The 17,439-nt window shown below is 43.8% G+C and overlaps 1 protein-coding gene and 1 long non-coding RNA gene across 5 annotated transcripts in view; one reads left to right on the forward strand and one right to left on the reverse strand.

Annotated features, from left to right (window-relative positions):
* Positions 1 to 5,105: 5,105 nt before the first annotated feature.
* Positions 5,106 to 16,562, reverse strand: LOC148116967 (uncharacterized). The gene is made up of 3 exons (XR_015732859.1): positions 16,298 to 16,562; positions 9,394 to 9,489; positions 5,106 to 6,646 (listed from the first exon to the last, which is right to left on the reverse strand). It is a non-coding gene; the product is annotated as an uncharacterized LOC148116967 (long non-coding RNA).
* DNMT3A (DNA methyltransferase 3 alpha) overlaps positions 16,454 to 17,439 on the forward strand; it is a 114,690-nt gene continuing 113,704 nt past the window's right edge. Inside the window, exon 1 of one of the 4 annotated variants that reach the window (XM_034421166.3) lies at positions 16,454 to 16,806. The gene's annotated coding sequence lies outside the window, so the exon portion shown is untranslated. The remainder of the gene's footprint in view (positions 16,807 to 17,439) is intronic. The other 3 variants (XM_034421164.3, XM_087888780.1, XM_034421165.3) reach the window with 3 other exon arrangements.

Here is a 17,439-nt window from a genome sequence, read left to right on the forward strand (position 1 = left end):
TTTACCATTTCAATTACTTTATGTACCAAATGCCATAATACTATTAACAGAATCTTGCTATTTTTTGTTGATGAAACTTGGCAAAAGGGGTAAGTGGATCTCCATCCCAATTAAATCCCACTTTTAAATATTACTTCTTGTACTTCCTATTTGCTTTGCTTGTGTAATACCACAGTTCCATTTTGAGCTCACAATAAGTGATTGACCTCAAGAGCAGTTCACTGTTGTCAGTTCACTGTTTCTGATTTTTAATGCATTGCTACACACTTCAATGAATCCGTTTGAGAGCGAAGTCAATGCTTCCTGCTTCTGTTCTATAACCATCTATCACTTCAGCTCTGCTCTGGTGCTGCTTTCCAGAGTGACAATGTGAAGTTATCTTAGAGGTGTAGGGTCTGGTATGGAGCTCAGGCTCTGTTTATAACTGCTGGACATTTGGGGCACTGAGGAAATTCTTTGAAAACCTAGGAATCTGAGTGGGACCTGGCTGGACAATCTTCTGATGTAGCCTTCTCCTGTTCCATTTGCCTGTTCCCCTCCCTATGAGGATCCCTCAGCTGTTTATTCTCTGTGCTAACCTTTTCACACCTCATTAGTTTAGTGTTTAAACCCAATTACCCCCACCCCAAAGGAGCAGAGATGAGCCAGCATTGAGCACACAAAGGCAGATGGCCTCAACCCCAGAGTGAAAGTAATGAGCCCACAATGCCTCCTGGGGCTTATTGTCTGGGGCCTACCAAGAAGTGGGAGGGCTGGATGGGGATGCTTCCCCTTGCTGGCTCATTAACTCTTCAGTGGCACCTGAAAAATGGCAATGGGAAGACAAGATTCTTTTCGGTGGTTGTAGATTCTTAAGGCAAGACAGCTCTGACACCTGTGCAGATCCTCTTTCAGAGTCATTAGGATGATGTAGAAGGTGTGACCCCAAATCATTTTAGTCACCTGGTTGCATAGGGTGCCAACATAATGGATCCTTCTCTAGTACTGCTACCACCATATTTGGAAAACCAGGGCCAGGTATGGCACATAGAAAATGTGATATAATCATGTCTTGCCCAACCAAGGCTGTGGTTGGGCATTAACTCTGCCTAGTAACATGCTTTCAATCAAGACTTGAGTCGTCTTCTCTTGGGTTTTTTCCGCACCTTGAGATCAAAGTGGATCTTAGACGGGCAGCATTATGAGATGGGAAAGGTGAGGAGGATTTATTCTAGGAATAGAAAACTAGATTTATTGTAATGCTAGTTTGCATTACAAATGACTTTTGGCCTTCTTCAGTTATAAGAATTATATGATTTATCCTACCCGCTTTGCAGATGGCTATCTCCTTCCTTCCTTCCTTCCTTCCTTCCTTCCTTCCTTCCTTCCTTCCTTCCTTCCTTTCTTCCTCCCTTCCTTTCCTTTCCTTCCTTTCCTTCCTTCCTTCCTTCCTTCCTTCCTTCCTCACCTTAAACGGTACCTGGAAAGTTTCCTATCCTTAGAAGTTCCAGAAAAGTTCACCCATTGCCTTCCTTCTCAGGCTTTCCAAAGGTAAGGTCAATATGGCTGATGGAAATCAGGACATCATGATGAAGGGAGTGAAGCATTCCAGGAAAGGAAATGACAAATGGCAACCTGACTGCTATTCTCCACCCTGCCATGTACCTGGGAGACTTACTGATTTATTGAACAAAATTCTCAGTGGAGGTCAACAGAGAACAATCAGGAAAGGGGATCCAAGAAAGTAGAAAAGTGTTAGAAAGCAATAGCGAAAAGGCTTTTAAATTTTGAGATGTGCTGTATCAGGATATTTTTGCATCTTGTTATGGCTTTAAAATGATTTTTTTTATGTAAAGAAATGCTTGTATCTTTTGGTTGGCTTAGAGAACAAGACAAGAGGTCAGGATCTACAATCAAGGGCTTCTCTTGATGTTGTCAAGAGCTGGGGCATGACCTTGTCTTGTCACTTGATATGGGAAATGGGATCCACTTATAGTCCTCAGACTGTGGAAGAGCACCATCAATCATAGACCGGTGATGCTGTAGGTTTTTTTCCACTCATCACTTTGTGGCACTTAGAACCCAGTCAGTCTTCCCCAACCAGACAAAAAGACCTCAGGTGTGTAAACTCCCAGCAATAGCTATGGTGGCCAGGCAGTTCTGGAATTCAATGTGCACATATCTGGATGGTGTTCAGGCTGGGGAAATCTGAATTTATATGCACACTACTGGTTTCCTTTCCTCGCTGCATGGATGCTATTAAGCAGTGCTGGCGAATCTTTTCGGCACTGAGTGCCGAAAAGGGAGCGTGTGCTTTACACATGTGCATCTGGGCAGCAACCTGGAAGAGGAGCTGCCCAGGGCACATGCGCACACCCAAAAATGAACTTCCAGTTTCAGCTATTGAACTTACAGTTTCGGCCAGCTGTTCTTCTGGGTTTTTGGAGTGCATGCGAGCACAACAATCAGCTCGCCGGCGCGCATGCTCATGCAGGAAAACAGAAGACCAGCTCTCCCAGTTTCTGGCTCTGCCGCATGCAAAAAGGCCAGCTGATCACTGTGCGTGCATACGTGACAGAAACCCAGAAGAGGAATGGGTGTGTGCCAGGCAACATGGCTCTACGTGCCACTTCGGGCACGCGTGCCATAGGTTCGCCATCCTGGCTATAAAGCCTCTGAGAACAACTTGAAAATTTCAGCTGATGCAAAAAGCAGTTCATTCTGTCAGCCTGTCACTCAGGCAATCTCTGCCTTAGGCATTGCCCACATTTGTCCAAGATCACCCTGCCATACCTTAAGGAACACAAGTAGTATTTTTTCTCCCCTTTGGTTGCTGATACAAGTGAAAGAAAAACAATGCCACGGGAATTTTACTGGTTCTCCCCTTCAATTGTCTTGCAGTAAAGTCGTAAGGACAGGTCCCCCTGAAAGCCTGACAGATTGGACATCAGCAGTTGGAACAGCACAAATTGGGGCCATCTTATTTTTTCTCCAACTAAAAGACTGAAGGAATGCACATTAACAACTGGAAGTAAATGCCCACAATCATGACAAGCAATCTAGGGCTATCAGTGCTGCCCTGAAAAATTCTGAACAATCACTAGAGAGAAATATATATTTTACTGTCTTCTAGTGCAGGGGTCTCCAACCTTGGCAACTTGAAGCCTGGTGGACTTCAACTCCTAGAATTCCCCAGCCAGCTTCAAGTTGCCAAGGTTGGAGACCCCTGTTCTAGTGGGCCTCCAGAGTTCTGAAGCAAATGTACTGTTATGAGAATTCTACCACTGTTGCAACAGGACCATGGAGAAATGGGAATAATAGGACCCAAGAAGTTATTTTTAAAATGTATTTATGTCCTTAGTGCACTTAATGCAAAACGGCAGATTTTTCAAGATGTTTCAATATAAAACACAGAATTAAATAGCAATACTGTATGGTGTTTATATAAAATCATACAGTCATCTGAAACAAGTGTATGAAACAGCTAAAACATGTCAAAGCTACAACTTGAACAAGCTATATATATGATGCTAATAAAAATGACTGCAACACAGAAGCAGGCTCATAAAGATGTAGGTGGCCCCACAAATAACCTGGATCCAAATGGTATAGAGCTTTAAAGATTCAAAACTGCATCCTGAGCTGAGCCCCAAGCTCACCAGCAACTGCTCTAAAAGGACTCCATAAAGTCATTGACCCACACAGGTATGTTTATAGCATGTGTGGCCAAACAAGATTTCTGTCATCAAAAGGTTTGGTTTTAAGCCACTCTTTCTCTCCAGCTCTTGTTCCTGGAGGACAAAATATGCAAAACAGGTCAGCTGACTGGTTTTAGGCATTCCCATTACAGGACTGGATGGCATTAGTTTAAGACAGAGCATTAATTGTTTTATTTTGGGTTAAATTTAATCCTGTGAGAATTAGTCAATTACGGTAATCCTTTTTTTAACATAATAATGAGCAACCCCTCCACTGAAATACTTCGGTGTGTATATACTTATTCTTGATAGCCTTTTGACCTTCCAACACTTCTCAATTATCACTTCTTCTCTTATAGCCTATCTTAAACTTCTTATTCTGTAAAGAGCCTTTTCCTGAGAGCCTTTGGCTGGACTCACACAATGTCAGGTCAAGACTTATTAGCTGCATTCATATTATGTAGTAAACATTATTATTAACTTTGGTAAGTTTTTATTTTCTGTGTGTGCATAGTGTATTGTGCAAACAATCCATGTGGTATCCAGAAGATGGTTAGTTCATTCATCAGTTTAAGTGGGTTGTGCGAACATAGCCTCTATATGTAAACATTCTGCACTACAGAGATAGTCTTGGTCAGCTGTGCTTTTCTTCTTCAGGACAAGGTTTAACAATCCTTGATTATTCTTTTTTTTATCAGGGAAGGTGGTTTTGGTATCTTTCTCAGAGTCAACATCCATGTTTAATTCCCCTATAATCATACTTTTTTATATTGATTTTGAATCAATATAGAAGACCAATGCAATGGTCTTCAATTGACTAAGTACACAGATCTCACCTTGAAGGTTTGGAATTGGATAAGCCTGTTTATGAATCTTTTCAATCAGGATGATCAAAGAAATATAGAAACAGTGATTTCTCTCCAGCCTCCGATTTCCTTTTAATTTTACCTCCTCTTCCCAAATTCCAGATGTTCTGGAATTTCTCTCTTCCCCACCCACTGTTTGACTTAGTGTAAGTTTTGGCAGATGAAGTAATTGCTAAGGACATCAAAGTCATACCCCCATCTGATCACAGCTAGCCCTTTGCTAATAAATCTAGATTCAGCCATAAATGGCATTGCAATGTGTAGAAGCTCATGAATCTCATAAATAATTTTATACAGCTTTACTGCTTCATGTATATAAGCATTTACAAGGTAGAGATCTCTTCCTGACTGGCTGAGTTTGCATACTGCATTGAAAGAAAAACTAGCCAACCAGAGTTTATCTTAAAATGCTATGCAGACCCAATTTATGTGTTTAACTTGTGGCTCACTTGTGTTGTGCAATTCACACAATTAACTTAACTGAGTAAATCATGGTTCATTTAACCAGGAGTCTGCCAACGTAGCCATTCTGATACTGATGAAATAAAGTCAGTCTGGGATATTTATAGTGTAATGTGAATTTATTCTGTGAACAAAACAAGAAGGAATTAATAGCTTATGTGGTAAGGAAGAACCAACCAAGAACAGAAGAATATCTGGGGCAATAAGGATTTTTTTCTAAATAAAACAAACTCCAAGCTTGAAGACAGAGTATACATTTAGTTACTGTAGAGAAATTATTTAACTGAAAGTCTTGAGCCATTTTATAAAAGACAATATCTAAACAAAGGGAAGCCAATACTACTCTCTGTTCTACCATCTTGAAGAGAAACATGCCGTTGTTCTATCTGCCATAGAATGATTTCTCAATAGCCTGAACCTGAGTCCCCTTAAGAAAGCTCAGCAGTGGCCACTGCTGAGCTTTCTGTGACCACCATTATCTCCCCTGTGATGTTGAGCTGGGAAATTTCATGAACTAGTGACCCAGGGCAGAGCTAATGGGCCTCTGCCTTGTCTATCCCATTTAATGGCCTGAGGTGGCTGTATGTGTTCCTTAGCGCCCATCCATCATCATAAAATGAATTCTTCCTTCAATTCCAAGCTGTGAAGATGACCTGCCCACTTCCCTTTCCCACTCAGGGGACCTTCCTCTCTGCCCTGTGCATTAATGATTGATGACCTAGGAATGCAGTGGTGTTATCCAGACAAAATCACCAGGTAATCCTAGAGCCTCTGGGAAACAGTGGCTGAAAAGTTTTTCTGGGGAAGAGCAGGAGATGGAGAAGACAGGATTTTATGAAAGGTTGCTACAAAATCTAATAACTTATATACAGTTTATTCACATGGACATGTCTTCCACATAGATACAAGTTCCAGTTGAATTTTTCAGGAGAGGAACAAAGAAGCCTATCTATGGCACTGGAAGCAGGGAGACTGGGTTCACATTTCATCCTCAAACAATAAGACAAAGTTGGGTTCCCTTGACCTGATCTATGCAAACTTACTTTAGCTTAATCTAGTAGTGCATGTAGATATCCCAATCAATGAGTCTAGGAATGCTTCCTTCTAGATCCTGAAAAAGATGTGTACTGTTATGTGAATTGAGTAAGGATGAACTAATGGGACTCAGATATTGCTTATTACCACATTTCTGGTATGCCCAGATTCTGAGCAAGAAGCTCCCAGCCAGAGTTCAGTTGCAATAAAAATTATATTCAAAGGCCAGTATTTAATTTATCAGGAAGAGGCAGGGAGGTTCAAGAAGTTATTTGCTGCTCAGGAGATCTTCCTTCCCCATCACTGGGGGCTTTGGGCAGATTCTTAAAAATGTGCAATGCATTATGGGGTAGCATGTGTCATAAAGTCTCCTACATCAAGGGTCTCCAACCTTGGCAACTTTAAGACTTGTGGACTTCAACTCTCAGAACTCCCAGAATTTACTGGCTGAGGAATTCTGGGAGTTGAAGTTCATAAGTCTTAATCTTGTCAAGGTTGGTGACCCCTGTTTTACATCTTGTTTATGCAAGAAAAGAAACTTGGGGAGTTCTTCTCTTTTCTTCTCTGCCTGGATTCCAAAGTTCACCTCTTCTAGAAACTGCTTTTCTAAAAAGAATAAAATAAAATAAACGTGGGCTCGCTATTTTAGATAACAATGTTTAGCTTATGTACTTTGGACCTCATAAACATGTCACCTCTATTTGTTATGTTCCTGAGCGTTGCTACCCATGGCACAAAACTATAATATAATATTGTTTATTATGATTTAGTTTAGTATATTGGGTGAACCCAGCTAATGTGGTTTGTAAGCCAGAATTTATGGCTCTGTATGTTTAATTCTGCCAACCCTGGCTTAGTCAATCAAACATTCTTAATGTACAATAATCATGGCTTGGAACAATGTACAAACACAATTATTGAAAAGATACACTGAGCATTAGATAAAAATTGGCGCCTAATGAGTGTCACCCCCCCCCAAACTGTGACAAATTCATTTCAAGAACAATTCAGCAGAATGTTGAACTATACATGTATGATGAATGTGCAGAAGTGACTTGCTTAATTGTGGATGAGAGAAATTCTTTGATTTGCTGTTCCAGTTTTATCCAAGAAACCTCGGTGTAAATTTCCAATAACTTTTGGAAGTGCTTGCCCTGTTCATATGACACATTTAATTGGGTTAACATGATAGGTTAGCATGCCATGTTAAATACTCTAAGCTGGCCAACTGATTCAATCAAGTAAATCTCAGAAGGTTAATTTTAGGTTTAGACAGACTTATTAAAAAAAAAAAATTAAAGGAATTTCACCTGATCAGTTGTGTTTTCCAAATAATTGATCAGGGAAGTGTTACGATGGTGTTGATAGTGGGCAATTAACCAGTTCCCTAACCTTTCATGATAATGGAATAATTTCAGCTTCCATTCTTCTCACACCTATTTCAAGCCATTTTAGTTTCCATCCTTTTCACACCAACAGAGTTTTAGTTTGCATCTTTCTAACAGGCAGAATATAGATCTTAATCCATCATGTTGCACAAAACCAGCTTTGCCGTTTCCCAAAGTTGATTCAACTTATTTTGCTGCCTGAGGCATAGAACCAAACAAACACTTCCCCCATCACTCTCAACTACCTATAACACAGTGTCCAAGGTCAGCCAAATGATTTTGGCACCCTAAACAGAAAATTATCACGTATTTCTCCCCATCCCTGAGAATAAATGCACAATAAATAGCAAATTAAATAAGTGAGAAAACAATTAGACACATTTTCAAGAAAACCAAAATAAACCTGACTCTGCCAAATGGTAGGTCTAACTCTAGTAAAACTTAATGAATGTGCAACAAGAGCCAGCTCAGGGATGATTTATCCCGGGAAGTAAAGAACAATTCATTTTTTCTTCTGAAAAGATGTTGGAGAGACTGCCTGAGGAAAAATGGTTTCCAAATCTGAGGACAGGTTTGTATGTTGCAGTAGAACGTCTCTTCCAGTTTGCTTTTGAGGTGGTTAAACTTGGGCCACTATTTTCAGCTCACGTTCTTTATATCTACACCTTGAGTTCTGGGTAGTGAGTGATGTAGAGGCAGAGAGCCTGGTAGATGCCAAACAATATTCAACTGGTCAGTTGGTGTTTCCAGGCATAATATTGGGGATGTAAGATAGATTTTTGAAATTTCAACCTTTAGCAAGTCCCTTAAGCAGTTTCCCAACAATGTTCTCCTAGAGCAGGGGTCAGCAACCTGTGGCTCCAGAGCCGCAAGTGGCTCTTTGGGCCCTCTGCTGTTGCTCCCTGTCAGGTGATCCCACCACTGGCTGGCCCTGCCCCTCACCCTCCCCTCCCAGTCACTCCTCACCTGGCCTGAGAAGATAAGGGTGAAGGCGGGGGATGGAGAAGCAGCCAGGGCAGAGACAGAGAGATACAGAAAGAGGGAGAGAGAGAGACATAGATAAGAGAGAGAGTGGGGGGAGAGGGAGGGAGGGAGGGGAGAGAAAGATATGTCAGAAGGATTTTGTGGTTCCTGGTGTTTTTTAACAACTGGTTCTTTGTCCTAATGACTGGCTGGGTAGGCATGGCTGGGTGTGTGTGTGTGTGTGTGTGTCATGTGACTGGTAGAAGTGAGTGACATCGAGTTGGCCATGTCCACCCAGGTTTTGTGGCTCCCGGTGTTTTCTTTTCTGTGGGAAACGGGTCCAAATGGCTCTTTGAGTGTTTAAGGTTGCAGACCCCTGTCCTAGAGCTAGACCGTTGAGTTCTGCTGTATAAAATGGGAACTATATCAAAATAAGTAAAATATATTTGTATAGTGTCAAAAGCAGATTTGAGATCTCTGATGCAGAACATTGAAATCACTAAGGCTTTTCCAAAGGCAACTGGACTTCCTGTTTTTTTTTCTTGAAGATGTTTCATTTCTCATCCAAGAACGGAAGACATTTCTTGGATGGGAAGCAAAATGTCTTCAAGTCAAAAAAGAAGTCCAGTTGCCTTTTGAAAGACACCCTTGGGACATGAACTACATTATAGCTGCACAAGGTAAACGTAGGATGTCCACCCTCAAGGTCACCTTCCAAAGCAAGTACTGGGCAGCATACTTTTTAGACATTTGCTTTGAATGAAGACCAATTTCCCCTCCAAAAGGTATCAACAGACTGTAAAATAGGATCAGATTAGGGGAAGGGCAGAGAGGCTCTAATAGAGCCTGGTTGTGGACACTGATTCCAGTCTTAATAAAACCATAAGCAAAAGTCCATCAGGTACTGTATACCATCAACATTAAGACATGTCTGCTGGAAAGAAGAACAATGTCCTTTTCAGCCTATCATCCTGATTGCTGGAATGACAAAGGGATATTTACGTGTAATGTACTCTTGCAACTTCTGCTGCTTTCTAGGGCAATTTGGACAGCCACGAGTTGACAGAAGATGATCTGCAGAATATTAGCAATGCTGATCTGTAGAATTAAGCAAGTGAATCAAGTCATCAACTGTAAAAAAAAAAAAGGCCAACCCCATTCCTTAACCTGTCTTCATCAGAACAACCCTTCATGTATCTTTATGGTAAAAGCTGTCATCTCAACCAAGCCACCTCAAATCCCAGCCACTACCAAAATGGCACCTATTTCCTGCCAACTCTTCTGGCCTTCACTTCCCTTGGAAGCCTTAAAGGATGACAACTACAGCAATAAGAGGTAGTTGTTGCTGCTGGTGGGTGCTTCCAGAAGTGAATGACTCAACAGGATGGAGTGGGGGGCGGAGGAGGTGTGTGTCAGCAAATAATTGGGTTATTTAGTTAGCAAATGATAAGTGTTATCTAAGTGGGGTCATTATTAGTCATTGAATTGAGCATGTGGGGAATCTCAAAGCAGAGCAGCAAGGAACAAGCAGCCCACAAACAGATATTTGCAAACTTTGGTGGAGAGTCATCTGAAGAATTATGTAGGCAGAATAAATTTTGTCACTAGCAACAGAGCAGGCAGGAATAAATCATCTGAGAAATGTGTTGGAGAAAACCAACTTTGAGAACTCAACCTTAATTTAGATATGTCATTTTTTTTCTTTCTCATCTCACTGGCTGAGCTCATACTACAGGCTATCCTAACTGGATTAACAACCTTCCCAAAAGTAAGAGAAGTTTGATATTAGGATTCAGATATCTTCCCCCTTCCCAGATCCTGTTGGGAGTCCAAAAAGCTCTAGAACATGGTTATTTCCTTAGGCATGGTGCTGGGTTTAAGGTGAAACCAGCTGTATAGCTGTATTGTTGTATAGTTGAAGGATATAATTTTTCCATGACTTTAGCTGCATTGAATTAACGTGAATTTTGTGGTTATTGTTATCTGATTCGGGGGAATTTGGTTTTAATTATTGTTAATCACCCAGAATAGCAGAAGTTAGAAAGCTCTGTAAATCATATAAACAAACAAACAAATTAGACAGAGGGTGGATGGGCTCCACTCGGAATTGGATGTGTTCAAGGAGAAGCTGGCAACTATCTGCCAGGGTTATTTTCATATGGATTTCTGGACTGAGCAAGGGAAATCCCTTCCTTTACAATCATCCCCATAACCCCAGCAATGTGCTTTCCTCCAGTCCTGGAGTTGTGAAGTGAAATGAAAACTTTTGTTCCCACTGTGGCTCTATTGCCTTATTAAAAAACAAGGCCAGCAAATTCTCTGCTCCTATAGAAAGGCACAGAGAAGGATGTGGCTGGATGGAGTCACAGAAGGAATAAGCATGAGCTTAAATGGACTCCAGAGCAGAAGTGGGTTTCAGCAGGTTCTGACCAGTTCTGGAGAACCAGTATTTTTATTTATTTATTTATTTTTCTTATATGCCGCCCTTCTCCCAAAGGACTCGGGGCTGCTCACAGAAATTAAAACGATGAAAACAATAAAAATAGCTACTAAAAGAATTAATTAAAATCTCCCAATTAAAAATCACCCATCAGATCAGCAAATTTGTTGGAAAAGCCAGTAGTGGAAATTTGGAGTAGTTCGGAGAACCGGTAGTAAAAATTCTGACTGGCCCCGCCTCCATCTAGTCTCTGCCTCCCAAGTCCCAGCTGATTGGGAGGAAATGGGGATTTTGCAGTAACCTTCCCCTGCCATGCCCACCAAGCCACGCCCACCAAGCCATGCCACGCTCACCAAGCCACACCCACAGAACCGGTAGTAAAAAATTTTGAAACCCACCACTGCTCCAGAGGATGGTAGAGGACAGGAAGGCCTGGAGGAACGTTGTCCATGGGGTCGCGATGGGTCAGACACGACTTCGCAACTAATAACAACAACAAATAGAAAGGCAAGGGCGGCCATTTCTACTGTTGCTGTCAGGGCAATGAGGATCAGGAGAAAGAACCGGGGACTCTTCCCCTTTCTTCTGTGTTTCTTTTTTTATTATTATTATTAATTTTTTTATTTTATTTTAATACAAACAATCCATCTTCCATTAAACAGTGTGCCGTCTGGTTACAAATGTCTTGTGCAATAACAATTACAATTTACAGCCATATTCATTATTTGTCTATTCTTAACTTAATACTGATATACATAGCATATTTAATACTGTAACAATTCTCTTAGCTTATTTAATTCTATTAATATATTTTCTTTCTTTCTTTCTGCTGTGTTTCTGACTCTCTTTGTCAACTCCAAGTGTGGATCTCTCATCACTTCCATAATGTGGGATGCAAGGAATCTCTCAGGCCTGGAGCTCACCACTGCTTGTTTTCAGTTATGATGCTTGGCTCAAATCAATCATTGTCTTCACTGATATGAAAGAGCATCATGGTTTTTCAGGGGCTATTCAGGCAATCTCTTTCTTTTGCTGGCTGGGGCTAACAACACTCCAATTCCAGCGGCCATGTTTCCTTTGATGTAAGTATGTGTGTGTATGTGTGTGTGATTGTGCGTGTGTACCTGTGCACCACACCTTTCAATGGTCAAATTTTGAAAATCCAAGAGAGGCCATCAGAGCTTCTTAAAAGTGACCAATAATGTCACCCAGCCCTTGTGACAAAAATTATGCCTGTCTTCATTATTGTAGTGTTGGCATGGCAATAGATAGAGGGTGTTATAAATCATTACTGAGGAAATGGCCAGAGACATTGAGGGTTGGGCCTCATGATCTGCCCCCCTGCCACATTCAATAATCCTTCTGGAAAACCCTACAGTCCTATTTTTCCCAGCATGGCCTATTTGACAAAACTATTGTTGGAATGAACTATGGTGCTGGAGAAGATTCTTGCGAGTCCCTTGGACTGCAAGGGGATCAAACCGCTCAGTCCTAGAGACCAACCCTGACTGCTCTTTAGAAGGCCAGATCCTGAAGATGAAATTCAAATACTTTGGCCACCTAATGAGAAGGAAGGACTCACTGGAGAAGAACCTAATGCTGGGAATTATTGAGGGCAAAAGAAGAAAGGGATGGCAGAGAACAGTGGTGAAATCCAATTTTTTTTACTATTTGTTCTGTGGGCGTGGCTTGGTGGGTGTGGTGTGGCTTGGTGGGCGTGGCTTGGGGGCATGGCAGGGGAAGGATACTGCAAAATCTCCATTCCCAGCCCACTCCAGGGGAAGGATACTGCAAAAATTCCCATTTCCTCCCCACTCCTGGGGGAAGGATATTGCAAAATCTCCATTCCCACCCCACTCTGGGGCCAGCCAGAGGTGGCATTTGCTGGTTCTCCAAACTACTCAAAATTTCCGCTAACCGGTTCTCCAGAACCTGTCAGAACCTGCTGGATTTCACCCCTGGCAGAGAACGAGGTGGCTGGATGGAGTCACTGAAGCAGTTGGCCTGAGCTTAAATGGACTCCGGGCGATGGCAGAGGACAGGAAGGCCTAGAGGAATGTTGTCTATGGGGTCGCGATGGGTCGTACACAACTTTGTGACTAACAACAACAATTGCTGGGAGAAGAATTGTCATGGTCTGCCTTTCAAAGATCCCCCAGGGAGTGTGTTCTGGGGGGAAAAAGCCGCCCTCCTAATTTAGCTAAGGGAAACCACTCACAAACCCAACCAGCTTGCCCAGTGCTTCTCACACCCTTTTTTGAGGCTATGTGGGTCTTCACACAGCATGCTGAGGGCTGCAGCCCAGAAAGGAGGTAGGCAATGCAAAGAAGCTGGTAAGCGAAGAACGCCCCCCCCCACCCAAATCAATGTCAATATTAACTATGAGTGAATTAGTGCATAACAGCCCTTCTTATGAACCTGATGGGGATGTGATCACATTAGAAAAGATACAAATTCAGCTGAAATTTTGGAAGGGGCTCTGAGAGCTCTACTCTCAGCTCTTCAAGATAGACTGGACCAAAAAACCAAAGTTATGTAGGCCAATGCTACTTTTATTGTAAAGTTGCAGTAAAAAATCTTGCAAGTCTGAATGTGCTTCCTCCCTTTCTCTTCATGTGCATTAGGGAGGGGCTTGTCTAAGACTTTTACTTATGTTAATTCTTGCCCTGGATCTTGCCAGTAGTTCTTCCTCTATCCCTGAAGGCCATTCTCTCTATGTCTACGCCAAGAATGAAGGAGGTGGAATCGGCTCCTTCCTATCCTGAAAAGTGATTCCTCCTGCCAACTTGAATAAGGGTTTGGGGATAAACCCAAACTGAATCCTTCTGGGGACTTCACAAGATCAGAGAAGCTGAATGTCACATAGAACAACACAGAGGCACCCACTGCACTGTAACCCTCACTTCACTCCCCCCCACACACATCGTTTGGTGGGGATAATCTTGAACCTACACATAGGTAATTCCTCAATGGTGGGATTAAAATTTTTTTACTACCGGTTCTGTGGGCGTGGCATGGCTTGGTGAGCATGGCTTGGTGGGCGTGGCAGGGGAAGGATACTGTAAAATCTCCATTTCCTCCTGGCAGAGAATAGATGGGGCCGGGCCAGTCAGAGGTGATATTTACCGGTTTTCTGAACTACTCAAAATTTCCGCTACCAGTTCTCCAGAACTGGTCAGAACCTGCTAAATACCACCTCTGTAATTCCTGTTTAGCAACTGCCTCATATAGCGACTGTTCACAATTATGACAATGATGAAAATGTAATTCTGAAACTAATCCTTGCATTTACGACCTTTGCAGGATCATAAACCAAAGGAAATCTGAAATAAGATCATAAACATTAAGTGGTTTCACTAGTGACCACTTTGCTTAGCAACCAAGCTGCTGGTACTAATTGTGGTCACTAAATGAGGACTACTTGTACCTTCTTGGAAAACTACTTCCAAAGTACCCTCTCCTCTAAGGATCCACAGAATACATTTTTTTCTTCTTGGAAAAACATTTCTAGAAAACCAGGATGATGTACCTTAGTTGGTTAAAATCATAGGCTGATCAGGTGATCCCACATTTAAATCTTTCTTCAGCTTCGGAAACTCAATGAGTAATTTTGGGCCTGTTATTGTCTCTGAGTTTCTCACATTCAAATATAGTTGTAGGGGGAAATGGAAGTGCTATACATACCACTCAAACTCTTAGAAGAAAGATAGAAGGTAACTCAGCAAATTGATTGATTGATTGATTGATTGACCATTGGGTCAGCACTGCCTCTTAGTGACCACATAGATAGCTAACATCAGCACTTGGAACTGGACCAGGAAAGATGCTGTTAAACAGCAGAGAGACCGATGCATACTGCTATGCTTGATATACTGCTCAATTTATTTATGCCAGTTACCAGCTGGGCTGCTGCAGTTTGGACCAACTGCAGTTTCAAAACCAATCTTGCAGGCTGTGCTGCAGTAGTTTGGCAAAATGTTGACAGAAAAACCTGCATTTTGAGGTAGGAGACAAAGGGGCCAGGGTACTTGAGGAACCACCTTATTCTATGGTTTCCGTTTATGGTAGGCAGGAGGGTCCCATCCTTTAGGGAAGGTCATCTAATGCAGAGGTCCCCAACCCCTGGGCCATGGCCAACTACTGGGCTGCAGCTTGTTTGGAACCAGGCCATGCAAGCGGTGGGCGAGCGCATGTTTGTGCACAAAGCTCCCCTTGCGTGAGCAGTGGTTGCTTGCTCTCGTGCACAATGCTCCCTTCATGCAAGTGGCAGGCACCCGCCACTTGTGCATGCCCGCCTGCCACTCACAGGAAACTATCCCATTTCCCGCTCCTCCCCCCCCCCGCTGCCAAGCCAGAAAGGTTGGGGACCGCCGATCTATTGGGACTCAGGAAGCGTAATTTTTCCATAGCTGTGCCTGCCTTCCAGGACATCACATTGCTCACAGTTCCTCTGGCCCCAACTGAGATCACCTTTAATTGAGTCCACACTACTGGTATATTGAGTCCACACTACTGGTATAGGAGAAGAGCAACAAAGTTGATTAGGGGACTGGAGATAAAACATATGAAGAACGGTTACAGGAACTGGGCATGGCTAGTCTAGTGAAAAGAATGACCAGGGGAGACATGATAGCCGTCTTCCAATATTTGAGGGGCTGCCACAGAGAGGAAGGGGTCAAGCTATTTTCCAAAGCCCTCAAAGGCCAGACAAGGAATAATGGATGGAAACTGATCAAGGAGAGATTCAACCTAGAAATAAGGAAAAATTTTCTGACAGTGAGAACAATCAACCAATGGAACAGCTTTCTCTCAGAAGTTGTGGGAGCTTCAGCACTGGAAGCTTTCAAGAAAAGACTGGACTGCCATCTGTCAGAAATTATGTAGGGCATGGGTGTCAAACTCAAGTCACGGCGGCATCATGTGACATATCGGGACTCCCCCTCCCCTTTGCTAAACCGGACATGGGTGTGGCCAGCCCATGATGCATGCGGCCAGCGGGCCAGGAGTTTGACAGCCCTGATGTAGGATCTCCTGCTTGGGTGAAGGGTTGGACTTAGATGACCTACAAGGTCCCTTTCAATTCTATTAATCTGTTAAATCTGTTAAATTATTTAACCATTATACCACACACATTGTAACTTGTGGAATTCCATGCCACATCTCTGGCAGCAAAAACGGTCATATTCGATGCATGCAAAGCAAACAAAACGAAGAGCAAGACCTCCGTTGGCTTTTCCAATGGACTGTGAACAATAGGGAAGGACCGGTGGTGTCCATTGGGGTGTTTCTCGGAAACAAATGGTAATCAATTAGTAACCAAAAGGTGATTATTTCCCCTAATTTCAAAGTGTGCGTTTGGCAGCTTTACAACAGGCTTACTAACCGCGTAGCAATAGATCTGGATGAAAGGAAGGCTCTTTTCCCCCCAACCCCAAAGGTTTTATTTATGAGCAATTCTTTTGGCACCTGTGCTGGGATGACAGTCCTCCTCCCTTGCCCGTCAGTCAGTAAGAACTCCTTCATGTGAAGACAGGCCAGCAGGCAGCCCTTAAGATCCAGGCAGCAACTGGTGGAGGCTCTCGGAGCCATGAAAGAGGCTGCCTCGTAGGAACCAGAGCCTTTTGCTCAGGGCCTCGGCGCCTTCTCTGGCAGCAAGCAGGGGGAACACCACAGAGAGAGAGAGAGCCTTGCTAGCGCTAGGACCGGGCCGGCCAGCTCGCCTGGCCTGTCTGCCTGTCTCGCAGCGGGTACTCCCGAGCTCCCTCTCTCGTTCTCCAGTGGCCCTGCGGGCCGAGTGCGTCCGATCCGAGCCGGTCGGATCCGATTCTTGCTGCAGTGGAGACGGCGGGCGAGGCCTCCTCCACAGGCTGGGCAAGGCAAGGAGCGCGGAAAGAGGAGGAGGAGGAGGAGGAGGATTCCCCCCCCCCGCTCCCGGGAAGGAAGCAGCAGCTGCAGGAGGAACACCGGGGTTCAAGGTAAAACCCCGAACAGGCCGGGGGTCCCGATGACACTTTGCACGGAGGGTCATCATGCCCTCCCGTGCTTCCGCCCCGGGGAGGGTAATCGGCTTTGACATGAGAGGCTGGTGCAGAGAGGCTGGCGGATGTTTCTCTCTCCCCCCCCCCCCCGCCCCGCTTCCCCGCTTGTGTTTTTTTTTTTTTTTTTTTTTTTACAGGCATGCCAAAATTGCAGCAGCAATCCTCCCCTACCGGGCGCTTGTTGCATTTCCTTTCATGCACAGCAATTTCGCCTTTCTGAACTGGGGGGGGGGGGCTGCTGGCACGGCTTCAGCTCCTCTCCTCTCCTCTCCCCCCCCCAACCCCCCTTCAAGTTTGAGGGACTCACTCTTGGCAGCAGATCAGGAAAAGCGGAGGGAGAGGGAGAGAGAGAGAGATGACAGGGGTGACCCCTCCCCCGCAAGGATTGGCCCAGCCTTAAATGCTCCCCCAGCCCCCAACTCGGATTTCGGCGAACTTGAACTTCACGTACCTTAAGGAGGGGGAGGGGGGAGAGGAAAACGGCTTGGCATGGGGGGGTGGGGGGGAAAGAGTGCGACTGCGCTGCCCCCAAGCGCGTTTGTGCAGGCAGGCTTTGCAATGTTTGCTTGT

The sequence above is a fragment of the Pantherophis guttatus genome, chromosome 1, assembly GCF_059756535.1.
Source record: "Pantherophis guttatus breed Tessera chromosome 1, ASM5975653v1, whole genome shotgun sequence".
Classification (NCBI taxonomy): Eukaryota; Metazoa; Chordata; class Lepidosauria; order Squamata; family Colubridae; genus Pantherophis; species Pantherophis guttatus.